This window comes from Rattus norvegicus, chromosome 19 (genome assembly GCF_021556685.1).
Source record: "Rattus norvegicus strain SHRSP/BbbUtx chromosome 19, alternate assembly SHRSP_T2T, whole genome shotgun sequence".
Lineage (NCBI taxonomy): Eukaryota > Metazoa > Chordata > Mammalia > Rodentia > Muridae > Rattus > Rattus norvegicus.
In genome coordinates, this window is record NC_141552.1 from 71,850,797 (window position 1) to 71,864,532 (window position 13,736).

General features: G+C 43.4%; 1 long non-coding RNA gene across 5 annotated transcripts in view; it reads left to right on the forward strand.

Moving 5' to 3' along the window:
• LOC147999632 (uncharacterized) overlaps positions 1-13,736 on the forward strand; it is a 28,116-nt gene that overhangs the window by 12,550 nt on the left and 1,830 nt on the right. For all 5 annotated transcript variants that reach the window (XR_015644282.1, XR_015644283.1, XR_015644284.1 and 2 more), the window contains exons 3-4: positions 12,850-13,101; positions 13,287-13,395. This is a non-coding gene — a long non-coding RNA (uncharacterized LOC147999632). The remainder of the gene's footprint in view (positions 1-12,849; positions 13,102-13,286; positions 13,396-13,736) is intronic.

A 13,736-nucleotide genomic window follows, 5' to 3' on the forward strand; every position in this document is an offset into this window, starting at 1 on the left:
TCTCCACGCTCTGATCACTGGGCAGTGTGCCTATTAGTCTCAGATGGGATGAAGTCTCTGCCACTTCCATTTGAAAAAGCAACAGCCTTCCTTTTTCCATTTGATTCAACAGCATGAAATATTTATGACTGCTCAGGCACTTCTGAGCCCCTCTTTCCCATCGATTCTCAGTTACACTAAGTGTACACTTTAAGGAAAGCACTTCCCGTCCATCAGGATCAGGCCAGAGATGACAACACCAAGGAGCCCAGCTGTTTCCTGTCCTCTGGGCAACCAGCAAATCCCTGATGTACAGGTAATGTTGTTATGGGTTTCTGAACCCCAGCAGTCACCCTACAGAAGGTTCTTGCTGTTTGGAATTCTAGAGTTTTGATTTGGTTGTAATAGTTTCGTTTGTTTGTTTGTTTGTTTGTTTGTTTGTTTGTTTGTTTTTGAGACATGGACTTAAGTAGCACAGGTTGCCTTCAAACTCATTACATAGCTGAGGGCATTGTTGAACTCCTGATCTTCCTACCTTCTGCTGAAAGCTTGAATTATAAGCTTGTACCACTCTACCAGGTTTTGATGGCACAGTGTTGAGTCCAGGGGCTTCATGCATTTGGGGAAAGCACTCTACCAAATGAAATACACATCTTAAAGGTGACTAAGGATGAAGCTAGTATTGGAAGTTCTCCACGAGCACCCAGAACAGTGTAGCTTCTACAGCAATGACTGCCCACATAGGGTTCTCGGAAGGACTGAGTCTTCCAGATTATTGCTCATAAGACTTACCAGACACACTAAGGTGGATTTTCTTCTGTCTCTCCAAAGTGATTCCTACCAATCACTTCCTGGTCTCTCTTCAGCACTCCCAAACTCAGAATTGTGATTCATCCAAACTCATAGATAGAGAAGCAGAAAATATCACTAGGGATGATGTAAGGTATACAGACATCAAATGATCATGGGAACAATACAGTGCTCACAGGGTGTTAGACCTTTTGACACTGAGATATAACACTAGCATCTACAAAGTTCAAGCTCAAGAACTACACAATTGAGTTACAAAAAAAAACCATTGTGCTTGTAGCAAATTCACAATTTTGTGTGGGTCTGCATTCATAGTTACCCTGGGCCATATGTGGACTATGGACTTGGATTGAACATGTCTAATATCTCCCAGGCTATATTAGAGGATGATGCTAACAGCTATTGCTCCAGGGCACTAAGAAGGTTGCACATAATGTGTAGAACACCTAAATAGGACCTAGAAATTAGGAAGAGTCTTAGTTAGGTTTATCATTATCATGATAAAGCACCATAACCGAAAGCAACTTAGGAAGAAAAAGGTTTATATGGCTTAAACCTCCACATCACTGTTCATTACTGAAGACGTCAGGACAGGAACTCAGACATGGTAGAAGCTTGGAGGCGGGAGCTGATGGAGAGGCCATGAAGGGGTGCTGCTTATGGCTTGCTCCCTATTGCTTGTTCAGTCTGCTTTCTTAGAAAGTTCAGAAAAATTAGCATAGGAGTGGATGACTCACAATGGGCAGGACCATTCCCTAATCTTTCTTAATTAATCACTAATTAAGAAAATGCCTTATAGGCATACCTGTAGCTGCATCTTATGGAAATATTTTCTCAATTGAAGCTTGCTGCCTTTAATGATGCCAGGCGATGTCAAGTTGACATAAAAGTAGGCAGCACAGTAAGCACCTAGTAAATATTAATTATTATTGTTGGTAATATACTGTTCATAGCTGAGTATTACTGAGTATTGTTGGTAATATACTGTTCGTAGTGGAGTATTTTTTACCCAACCAATGGGATGTTACAAGATATGATTTGCAAGAAGGCCTAGATAGATAACTCAGTTGACCTGAGTTTGAACCCTAGAACCCTAGTTTAAAAAAAGGAATGATAGTGTGTACTTTGAATCCAAGATCCAGGGAGGTAGGTACTGGAAGACCCCTGGGGTTGGCTGGACAGTCAACCTAATCTAACCAACAAGCCCCAGGCCAGTGAAAAACCCTGTCTCACAACAACAGTAGGTAGCACCTAAGGAACAACATCCATGATTGTCCTCTGTACACACACACACACACACACACACACACACACACACACACACACACACAGAGTACAGTAGGTAGGTGACATATAGCACTAACCCATAATACTAAGCCAGTATTATCATGAGTCAGTAAGTACACATAACCAGAAAGCATTTGGCATTGACTGAAACTTCTAGAAACAGTGCCACAAGACTGTTAAAACAGCATCCGTTGGTTTTTGCTAAGACTAAAGGAAAAGGGTGTTTGGATAAATGGAAAGACTCCAGGGCCAGCAGTGGAATATTACCTCCTCTGCCCACGACCAAGGAAAGCAAAAGAAAGAAAATATTGCTACTGGGCTGGAAAGTGGCTACGTTCACATAGCTCCTCACTGTACTAAGGTAGGCAGGGTGCAGGAGAGAAAACACTAGGTTGACTCCAATCCAGATGTGGTCAACCTGGCAAGGGGGACTAGTTCAGCTGTGAAGTTATTTTAGGTGGCAATAACAAAGTTGGTTTGATATTGTTCAATTATGTTACCCTCCCTGCACACACACACACCTCCTCCAAATATAGAATCTGGATAAGATTAAATAAATGTTCAAGTCCCCATACCTCACCTGGCATGGTCCCCTGAAAGTGCATAAGCAAGCAGGTCTGTCCAATGTTTGCTGAGCTAATGGGATGCACTTCACTCTCTGGGTGCTCCCTGAAGTGCCTGAGCTGTATATTTTCTCTGCCCATGTGGAAAGGGCTGAGCAAGCACTACTGTTTAATACAGCTATGCTTACCCAGCCAGCACCAGAATATTACTGTAGTGGAATGTAGTACATGCAGCTGGCACTGTGTCCATCTGTTTACATTTAGAAAGGCACTCACTGCCAAGATTAGGAATCCCAGTACCCATGGCCCAGAAAGCACAAGCCAATGGTTAGAAATAAAAAACGAATGGAAAACCACTTGTAGCTGGATAGCTCACTGGACTCAGAAAGCCTAAGACTTTCTTGGTAGAATGTGCAGAGGAGGCAAGAATACCTCAAGGGTCTCCAAGGACCCTCCCTACAGATACTATCTTGGCTCTGAGCTACTTTCCCCATGCTACCATAAGTTCTTAGTAGTAAGCAGAGACATGCTGGAGTTTTTCCTAGCATGGAGCCTAGTATCACAATCTCTAACTGTAGTGTGAGCTCTACACTATGACCTGGTGGATTTATGAGTTTCTACAATGTTAGGCATCATGTGATTCCAAAACCAGGTTATAAATATTCGTTCATCAGAACTTGCCCTCATTTCTTTTGTAATAACATTCATCCTAAACTCTGTGGTGAGATATCTCATGTCAGGTTTAGGTATCTGAGTGGGTTCTATTATTGTTTTGATGTCTGTGAGGAGGAGGTGTACATATATACAGGGGCCAGAGGTTAACCTTGGGCACCATCTTTCAGACACCACCTACCTGTTGTTTTGTTTTGTGACAGGAACTCTGGCTGGCCTGGACCTCACTGAGTAGACTAGGCTAGCTAGCCAGTGAACACCAGGTTTCTGCCTATCTCTACAATCTTGGTTCTAGGATTACAAGTGTGTTTTTAAGTGGATTTTGAGGATTGAACTCAAATTCCCACACTTGCAAGGCAAGCACTTTACCAACTAGTAGTTACCTAGCTTTCATGTAGGACACCTTTTCATATACCTCTTGGTCATTTGTTTCTATGTAGAGAAACTAGAGCTTTGTGACCTGATTGGGATGTGGAGAGTAAATTCTAGAACTCTGTACAGGGTATGTCTAGGGAGAAGCAGGGTGCTGTATCTTCAAGAGCTATCAAGAGGATGTGTTATGTCACCACAAAGGTGAGCAGTGCAAAGGAGCAAAACAAACTCAGAGGTGCTGGATGTATCACCCTGATTGTGACAGTCGCATTGCTGATGCTTGCAGGCATTTGATCTCACTGAATTGTCCATATTTAATACATGCGGCTTTGTATAACCATTATATTTCCATGACACTGTTAGAAATAAGACAAGCTAAAAATAATCTCATGCTGTTTAAAAATATAAAAAACAGGGTAAGGGCTAGGAAGATAGATCAGTTGGTAAAATGCTTTCTTTTCAAGCAAGTGGATACAATCTCAATACCCAGAATCCTAGTAAAAGCCAGGTATAGAGGTGCATTTTTATAGGCCCAATTTTGTGGGGGAATGGGTAGGCACAGGGATGCCTGGGGATTCATGGCCAGTTAACCTAGATGACTTGATAGGTCCTTGGCCAGTAGCACACCCTATCTCAAAGCTATGTAAGGAATGGCACCTAAGGATGACCTCTGCCCATTATTGCACGCATGCGTGCGCGCACACGCACACACACTCACACACACACACACACACACACACACACACACACGCTCACACATATACATAAGCATACAAAGAAAGAGACTTGCATATCAAACAAGACAATGTGGCTTTTATATTATTTTATATTAGCACAAAGTCAGATGTCTACCCACCTGTGGAAGAAGACATGTGCAAGAGAGTGTGAGCACCACAGAGATGCCCAACATGACCCCAGTCCTGACTCATAGGTGAAGAAATCAGCTCATGATCCCAGCCCTGCTATGTATCTTGAGGGTGTTAAGTCTGCTTGTTGAGTCATCTCAAGTAGGAGCAGTCTGGAGGAGCTCGGGGAAAGCATTCCTGCCATACCATCTGAACTCCAGAGCTCAGTATCCATGGGCAAAAGACAGTAGAGATACTCTACAAGGTTTAGAAATAATTCAACAACAGTAGACAGACCTCACACCCTTTAAGACTAAAGGCAGTACAGCCTACACTATCCAATGCTGTATCCAGTACAGCTTGGATTCTAGAAGGCTGGCTAGTGGTAACAAGGGAATAAAGAAAGAACAGATACACAGACATCCATACAATGAAGCTGGGATCAGGTAGGGTTCTTTGACTGCCATCACTACCACTGACCCCAGAACTTCAGTAGTTTATTAGGTGCAGCACAGTGGAATGGGTTAGTTAGTCCCAAAAGGAGGTCTACTGTACTTGAATAATCTTAGGCTATAAACATCCCTCAGGAGGAAGCTGCCATTGCTTGTCTTTGCAAACACTGATCAATTGTTTCTAAACAAACAATACTCTGACTCCCAAAGAAAACTTTGCCATCTCTCTTGAGTCTGGCCCATATGGATAATGACTTTGACAGTTTACCATTCATCACTTGGTTATGTAGTCCTTGACAGCCCATACCTATGTCAAAATACACATTTATTCATGGCTTCTGTCCCCTACAATCCGCCCCCTCTCCCAAACGAGTTTCCATGTGAAGGAAGCTAATTAAAAAATAACAAATCCAGAAGCTGAGGATGGCTCCATGGATAAGCATGCTCTGCATAGGCACAAGAACCCAAGTTCAGAGCTGGGGAGGTGGAAGCAGGAGGATCACTAGGGCTCACTGGTCAGTCAACCTGGCCAAGCTCCAGGTTCAGTGAGACATCCTGTCTCAAAATATCAAGCGGAGAAAAAAATATATATATAGTGTAATAAGTCAGAGAACAATAAAGGAAGATACCCAACATCAACCCTGATCTCCACACTCATGCATGCACACACACACACATATACACACACATACACGCACACACACACACACACACACACACACACACACATACAGTTGCAACCATAATTTTTTATTTACATAAAGGTGAAAGCTAACAGCTGCCTCCCACACTTTCTTTCACACACTTTCCCACATCACAGGCCTTCAGATTCTGATAGATACTGAGTGAGGAACTCCTAAGCTTCTTCTTTGGGCCAAATAACTGGAATATTTGCATATTATTTCTCTTATTATTTTCTGCTTGTCACTCCCTAAAAACAAATGTCCATGGCTTCTAGTGTGGCATAAAACTTGGGGATGAAATGAGAGCCTTCCCTCAACATGACAGTCCCTTTGGTATTTGAGTTGTTCTTTAAACTGTGTAGCTCTGGGTTCCATAGCACAAGACAATGTGGTGAGATGGTTATCTCTACTAGCTGAGTCCCTCTCTCAGGATCACACTTGCTAAAGCTGAGCAAAGACTACAGATGAAAAGCCCCCTTCTCAGCATGAGTATATGAACAGGGCAGAAAGAAAGCTGGAAAGAGGAAGCTCAGCCGACAGCCTTGAATAGCGAATTATTTTCCCTTCAATGTTCCTTGATTATAATTTCACCATTTCAATAAACAAAATCAGAACATCTTTAGAAAAAATACTGGGTCTTTATAAAGTCTTTGGATAGTGTAGAAATATTTTGAAGTATATAATTTTAAGGATAAATAACTTCAATTGTAGGCACAACAGAAAACTATACCAAGAATTTTCTACTCGCTGTTGTCATTGACTTTAATTCCTTTATTTTCAGAAAAAAAAATGGTGGAAAATCTGATGTGGTCAGAATCAGACACAATAATGTGTTGATCTACTCTGTAAAACAGTATACTCACATAGAACTCAAATGTGTCCTACTGCACAAATAATGTAAGAACCAGGCTCAAAATACACTTTAGGTCTTTATGGACACTGGTAGTGTGTTCATGGAAGTCACTTAAGAGACTTGGTTCTAGCTTTGCCTTACCTGAGAACTAGAATCACAGCCTATGCTGTATAAAACAGGGATGGACCGGCCATGGTGGCATATGCCTTTAATCCTGGCATTCAGGGCAGAGACAGGGAACCTCTGTGAGTTCGAGGCCAGCCTAGTCTATAGAGCAAGTTCCAGGACAACCAAAGCTACACAAAGAAAGCCTGTCTTGAAAAACCAAAATCAAACAAACAAAAAACAAACAAACGCAAAATACAAACAGGGCTGACTAAATGGCACTGACTATAAAGTGCTTCCTGGGCAAGCCTTAAGACCTGAGTTCAGATCCCAAGCACCTATATAAAAAGCCGGGCACTGCAGAAGGTGGAGACTAGAGGAACCTTAGCACTCACTGACCAGTCAGTGTAACTGAATTCAGTGAGTCGTAAATTCAGCTAGAGACAAGCATTTGCAACCACACATGCACACATACCCCCAATGTATACATACAAAAGAAAGAGGAAAGGGGGAAAGATAGGAGAGAGGGAGAAAGAGCAGGAGGGGGTGAGACATCTTTAGTAGGGTAGGGACAAAGGTTACTAAATGCACAAGGTTGACCAGAAATCCCTGGCAACTAAGACACTAAACATTTATGTCATCAGCTGAAGAGCTTGGAGAGTTGCACGTCCAAGGGTTCTGTCTCCGCAGTGATGTAAAATTCCAACTCAAGCTCTCCTAACTCTCAAACTATGCTCCACACTACACCACCCAGCAACACAAGCCTTTACTTTCCCATGGTCCTCAGCATGCAAGTGAGAGAAGGGACATTACTCTCTTCTTCAAAACTTTGACATTTGATGATGCCTTGAAATAAAGCATCACCCAAAGGAAATGGAGTTTTACAGTGCTCTTGCTTGTGCTCTCTCCCTCTCCCTCAGTGTGTGTGTGTGTATGTGTGTGTGTGTGTGTGTTTATGCATACACATAACATCTATGCATACACATGTACATGGAGGCCAGAGGATATCAAGTGTCTTCCTCAGTCACTCTTCACTTTACTTTTTGAAGATATGGCAATTTCTGAACCTGGACCTCAACAATGTGGCTAGTCAGTCCCAGGATTATCCTGCTTTTTCTTCCCTAACCCTGAGATTATAGGTTCAGACCATTGTTCCTGGCTTTTCTCATGCACTCAGATCACTTGAATTCAGATCATAATGCTTATACAGCAAGCACTTTACCTGCTGAACCATCTCCCCAGCCCTTAAGATGCCACTTTGGATTACAGAAACATGTACAATGGCAGAGACATTGGGCACAATGGTTGTTCTGCAGTCTTTGGATTGCTGAGAGTGACTTAAAATGTACCAGACAAGATCCAGATGGTTCATCAATATCATCATCAACCCTATGTTCGAATTGGCAAAATCAGACAAACAACTGGTGTCACCAAAGATGGTGACCGCCAGCCACCAGCAACCCAGCCACAGTGAAGAGGATGTGGGTACAAACCTTTCAGAGTTAAATGTGTTGCCTGAGACCAAGCTAGCACCATCAAAATACCGCATACCCTCCACCCCTTCCGATTGCCCCAAGCCTGGCACAAGGCTTAGTCAGAGCGAAAGTAGCACTTGTGTCTCTGGGGCCAACAGTCTTTACTAGTTGGGTAAGTGAGGTGCCAGACGGAAAGGAACTTTTCACAGCCCTAAACCTGCCATGCAACAGATGCCCATCTAAAGAGAATGAGTGTACATCGCCAGGTTATATTGACAAGCATCGAAAGCCTGACTGCAAATTCTAACCATTTTAATTTGTCATTCCGAAATACATATAGGTACATACTTGGACTTTCTTTGGCCTAACGGTGTTTCAGAAATAAATTGGCAATGTGTTACTGTGAAACTCTGCCAGTTAGTTTCATCTATCAATTTGTTGATGCCATTGTAAAAGAAATAGCCTCTACTTGAGATTTGACACTTCATTCATAACAGAAATGGCTTGAGTGTTCCTTGGCTGCCAGAGTGTCATATGACAGAACCACATACATAACAGATACATAACAGTATCACCAAGCTGGGTCTAGCCAGATTTACTTGTCTGTCTTTCATTTCTCCCCACGTCTTTTGTTGGGCTGAAGAGCAGACCTAATGAATTATTACTACCAGGCCTTACTAGACTAAGCAGCAGTTGTAGATGGTAGGGATAGAAAGTGGCCTATCTCTCTGAGCCCGACCAACTTCCAGGCCAAAATTTGTAAAAAGTCAAGAGAAAATATAGGGTTGGAAAGCTACCTCAGTGGATAAACTGCTTCCCCTACAAATGTCAGGACCTATGTTCAGATCCCATGTGAAAAACCTGGGCAGAGTGGAACACACCCATAATCCTACTGATGGTAAGATGGGAGGTCTGCAGACCTAGAATCAAGGGACAGTCACGTGGGTCTGCATAGAAGAGTCCGAGGTTAGTCTCAAACAAAAGGTAGAAGATACTAAGGAACATTTGAGGTTGGAAATTCTGACTTCATGAATGCACCACACCCACATATCCACTATGGACACACACACACACACACACACACACACACAAACTACACACACACAGTGATCATACACTGTTGATCATAGGATGTGGGATGCTGAGTCTCTAACTCTGCTTCTGGATTCAAAGTCCTAAAGCTATCCAGCTAACCTCGCTGGGTCTGAGTTTCCTAGAAAAACAAAACCAACAGACCCAAGGCTAATGGACCCGGCACGCTGTAGAAAAGTGCTGGGGAGAAATGGTCTCTCCAAATGATTACAAAGCCCTTTGCAAATATCAAAGTGGTGATAGAGCCATAACAAGCTCAGCCCAGGAGGAGGATATATTGACGACTAGCTGCTTTAATTGCTCCTGTCCCTTATTAAACTGCTGCTGTTGGACAGAAGAAGGTAAGTGTTTCTCTCATTTGGTCCAGCTGGCCTGTGGATTTCTGCAGATGTGCAACACTGCCCTCTATTGGCACCAGGCATACTAGCCAGCCACTGAAGCTGAGTCTTCCTCCTCACCTTGTATCTTTTGGTACATCACAGCTGAGACCCAGGGAGCTAGTGAGCAGGGGCCTGTGACCTGGTTCAGCAGAGGGTTTTTGCTTCACAGAGTGTGTCCATTAGAAAGCTGCTGAGTGGAAATCTTATTCCCTGGGATTTTAAACAGCCACATTTCCTGGCATTTGACATAAACGGGACATTTAGCAAATGGAGTGCCAGATGGAGTTCCTGGCTCTGCATTGTGGAAGACACTGGAGAGTCAGAACCTCTGTATGTATACATTTGATAGGCTTGTTCACCACAGGGCCAACCATGGCTCAGTGGACATGGTACATGCTGCGGGCCTCAGAGGCCGCAGGTGGTCCCTCTGCCCTCAGTGCCTCAAGGATACTTCCAAAGTGCCACAGTCTTGATAACGCATTTTAACCCTCAGTCTCCCACCCCTCATCCTGACTTTCTTAAAAGCCTCATATAGGAATGCAGAGTCAGTGAATAACACTTGCCCAGTGGATCATAGGACCTCTAGAGTGAGCTAGGGCTGACCTTGAGGCCACTCTTATTGAGACATAGAAACTGAAGCCTAAAAAATCCAGAGGGTTGCCCGCAGTTACACAATAGCATCACATAACATAAGAAAGTCATGAAATCTTCGGTTCTCTCAAATGTCTGAGCCTGCTTTCCCACAGTTACATGATATCATCACATAAGCACAGGAAAGCCACAAAATCTAGGGTCTTCTCAATGTCTGAGCATGCTCTCCACACACCCCAACCTTCTGGTGCTTTGCTGTTAATACATGGTTCACCTCTTGATGTTGCTAAGGTTGCAGACTAAACAGTGACACGATTCCCTACAACAAAATATTTAGATTTCCCCCCATCATGTCAGCAATGTCTTCTGAGGCAGAAGTATCTTTTTTTTTTTTAAGGAAGTTGGTGCCGCTATATAGACTAAACAAGATGAAGGTTGGCTCCACCCCACACTCAGATCATCCTCACATACACTTACGAGGCAGCTTTTTCCAAAGCCCACAACACAGTTAATCATGGCATTTGCTGTTACTTTCCTATAACAGAGATGATAAACTTCTAGGACCACATGTTGGCTCAGCACTCAGCTTTTAGGAAGAACTTCAACTCCAGCCATTGCCCAAGTGGCCTGTTGTCCTCCTGAAGTCTGCATGTTATTACTTTTGCATGTGGTGGTCTCTTATGTCCCTAGTTTAACTCAGGGGCATTCGTGGGAAATGAAACTATGCTTCCTCCCCTCTTCCTCCCTGAACCTCAGACTCAGTGACAAGAGCACCACACGCTCTGTCAGTCAACGCCTCAGTTGTTTACTACCTCAGCTGGGAGATGCTGGGAGTAGTCATATTTGGTCTTCAGAAAAAGATGCCTCATGAATATACTAGGGATGACCTGAGCACCTAGTACATCTGAACTCTGTTTTGTTCAGTTTATTCAGTGGCACCTACTTCCTCCTGAAACAGTGAGCCAGCTTCAGCCTCTGCACAAAAATCTGGGCATGAGGTCCCTGCTACGGATAAGCTATGTATGTACCTCTTATTTCAAAACAAAACTCTTCTCTTATAGAACTCATTCAACAAAGCTATAAAGAATATTTTCTTTGTAACTAAAACACACAATGATGACCACAGAACAAACTCCTTTCCCATTTGTATCTTTAAACTCTCTTGGATCCCCATATTGAACTAAGTGTCTGAGAACAATTTCAACAAACTCAACTTCATAAGTTTTGAAAAGTGTCTGTTCCAGGCCTCCAAACTGAGCATAAAAAGCCATTTTCTCCATAATGTTCCCAGGAATAACCTTTAAAAAGCTGACTGCTCTGAGTGAAAAAGGAAGGTCTTACTTCCCCAGGCCTTGTGTCTAGGAAGTGTCCACTTCAAACATCTTCACAAAAGGTCAGTGAGAGTTAAGATCCTAGAATGGGGGCTATGTGACTCAAGGAAAGTGGGAGAGGGGAGGGAGAAGGAAGAGAAGGGGAGAGAGAAAGAAAAAGGAAGAGGAGGAGAAGGCAGGGAGTGATAGAAGGAGGGAGGAAGAACAAATGGAGATAGGGAAGGAGGGAAGAAAGATCACTATGAATAGCAGCATCTTAGACAAAAGTTGAGGGATTTGATTGTCAAAAGAGTCCTGACAAAGGGAAGACTGGCCCCCATGTGACCATCTGTGTACTTATAGATGATCTGGGTGGGGAGGATGTGGCATTTTGTTAGAACACAGGGCAAGAACACGATGCATCACACTGCACATTAAGTAATTCCCTATCAGACAGGTCCCTGAGGTCTATGAAAGCCAGCCACCAGGCTAGGATGAAGTGCAACACTGGCAGACAAGTTATTACACAGCCCCAGACTTCCAAACTGGTACTTTAGCTGGCTAGTCTTGGATGTAAGAAGAATTACGTCAGTCATTCTATTAGTTGCTAGAGAGGGAAAGAGAAGTCATTGACACAGATGGCTGGGTCTATGGCTAAGACAGAGCAAGGAAATATTACAGAGCTTCTGGTGAGCATATTGCCACACAGTACCTGACTTAGATCTTTCCTCTATAGTAATTAGAAAAGAATGACTTTTTGAAAGGGGACAACACAATGGTCTTAGGAAGCCAGGGCTCTGCTGCCTACCATCTATGACCACCCAGGCTTGATGATAGAATAAGCTTCATTCTGACGCAGAGCCATACTGCTTTGCACATAAAACTACTGGATACAGTCTGCAGACCGCGGCCTGAGAATAGAATGTCTTTTTCTTTCTTTTTTTTTCCGCATGTGAGGGGGGAGAGGGTTAAATTAGAAATGTAATTTTTATATGGGTCAATGAAACCTTCCTCTAAATAGTTCATAAAAATGGCTTCTCCAGATACACACACACACACACACACACACACACACACACACACACCCCTACACACACACAGAGTACTTCAGCATACAACCTATAATGGGTACATGCACAGGTGTGGGCACAGGTGTGGGAACAGGTGTGCACACATGTGTGAAGGTCAGCCTCAGCTGTCTTTTTCAGGAAACTTCTACCTTGTTCTTTGAGACAGGGTCTCTCATTGAGACCTGGAACTCTCCAAGCAGGCCAAGCTCACTAACAGGGACCACTAGTGATTTTTCTGACTCCACCTCCCCTCCCCAGCTCTACCATACTCAGTTTGTTGCTGTTGTTTTGTCTTTAAATATCATTTCAGGGGTCAAACTCAGGTATTTTACCAACCAACCTATCTTCCTGACCCACTGGACATTTTTAATACCAAGCTTCAAGATAGAGCTGAGTGATAGAGCATTTACCCAGCATGTGCAAGTAAGGTCATTGCTTCCATGCCTAGAACTGCAAACAAAATGAAACCATGGGTTCTCCGACAGGGAACAGAAGCCTAGACTGTGCAGCTGAGTTATGCTGGCCATAGGGCTGCAAGAACACCATGGGAGCACTCTACCAGGTAAGCAACAGCCACAGTAGGAGTTCTTCAATCTCTTTCATTTTCATGTATTTGTGCATGGCAATGAGTCTCACACTGCCTGCAACTTCCAACCTCATGCATAAGAACTAACTAGATGAAAACTTAAGTTTTCTATTCCTGGCTGCCCTGTTCTGAAAGCTAATGTTTACTTCTTTAAACAACAGGTGCCCGACAGCCTGTTGTACCATGGAGTCAAATGTCTAAGAAACGGGGAAACTGCCATCTGAGAGCTGCTGACCACACTGGGTCTGAGTTTTCAAGCTGCTTATTAGGGTAAGTCAGCAGTGTGGCCCCTACCTTCTCTCTGCAGAAGGATTTTACATGGCAAGCTGGAATTTCCTTTATTTAATATGCTTGAAAAATCTAGAATGCTCACACTGATTTCTTCCTAAAGTAGGGGTGTCCAGCCCCACAGTCATCACTGACAGGATGCTCAATGTATGTTCTACACAGCACCATAGTAATTTATATTTCACAGGGGAGGAGTAAGTGCTGACAATTTCTCAGTCATGCAGTACCTGAACAACCATCAGAGCTCAGAACACCCAGTGTGCTCAGGAAACTGAGCAAAGGACCCAGCCATGGCCAGAATAGCTAAGCACATATCAGACAAC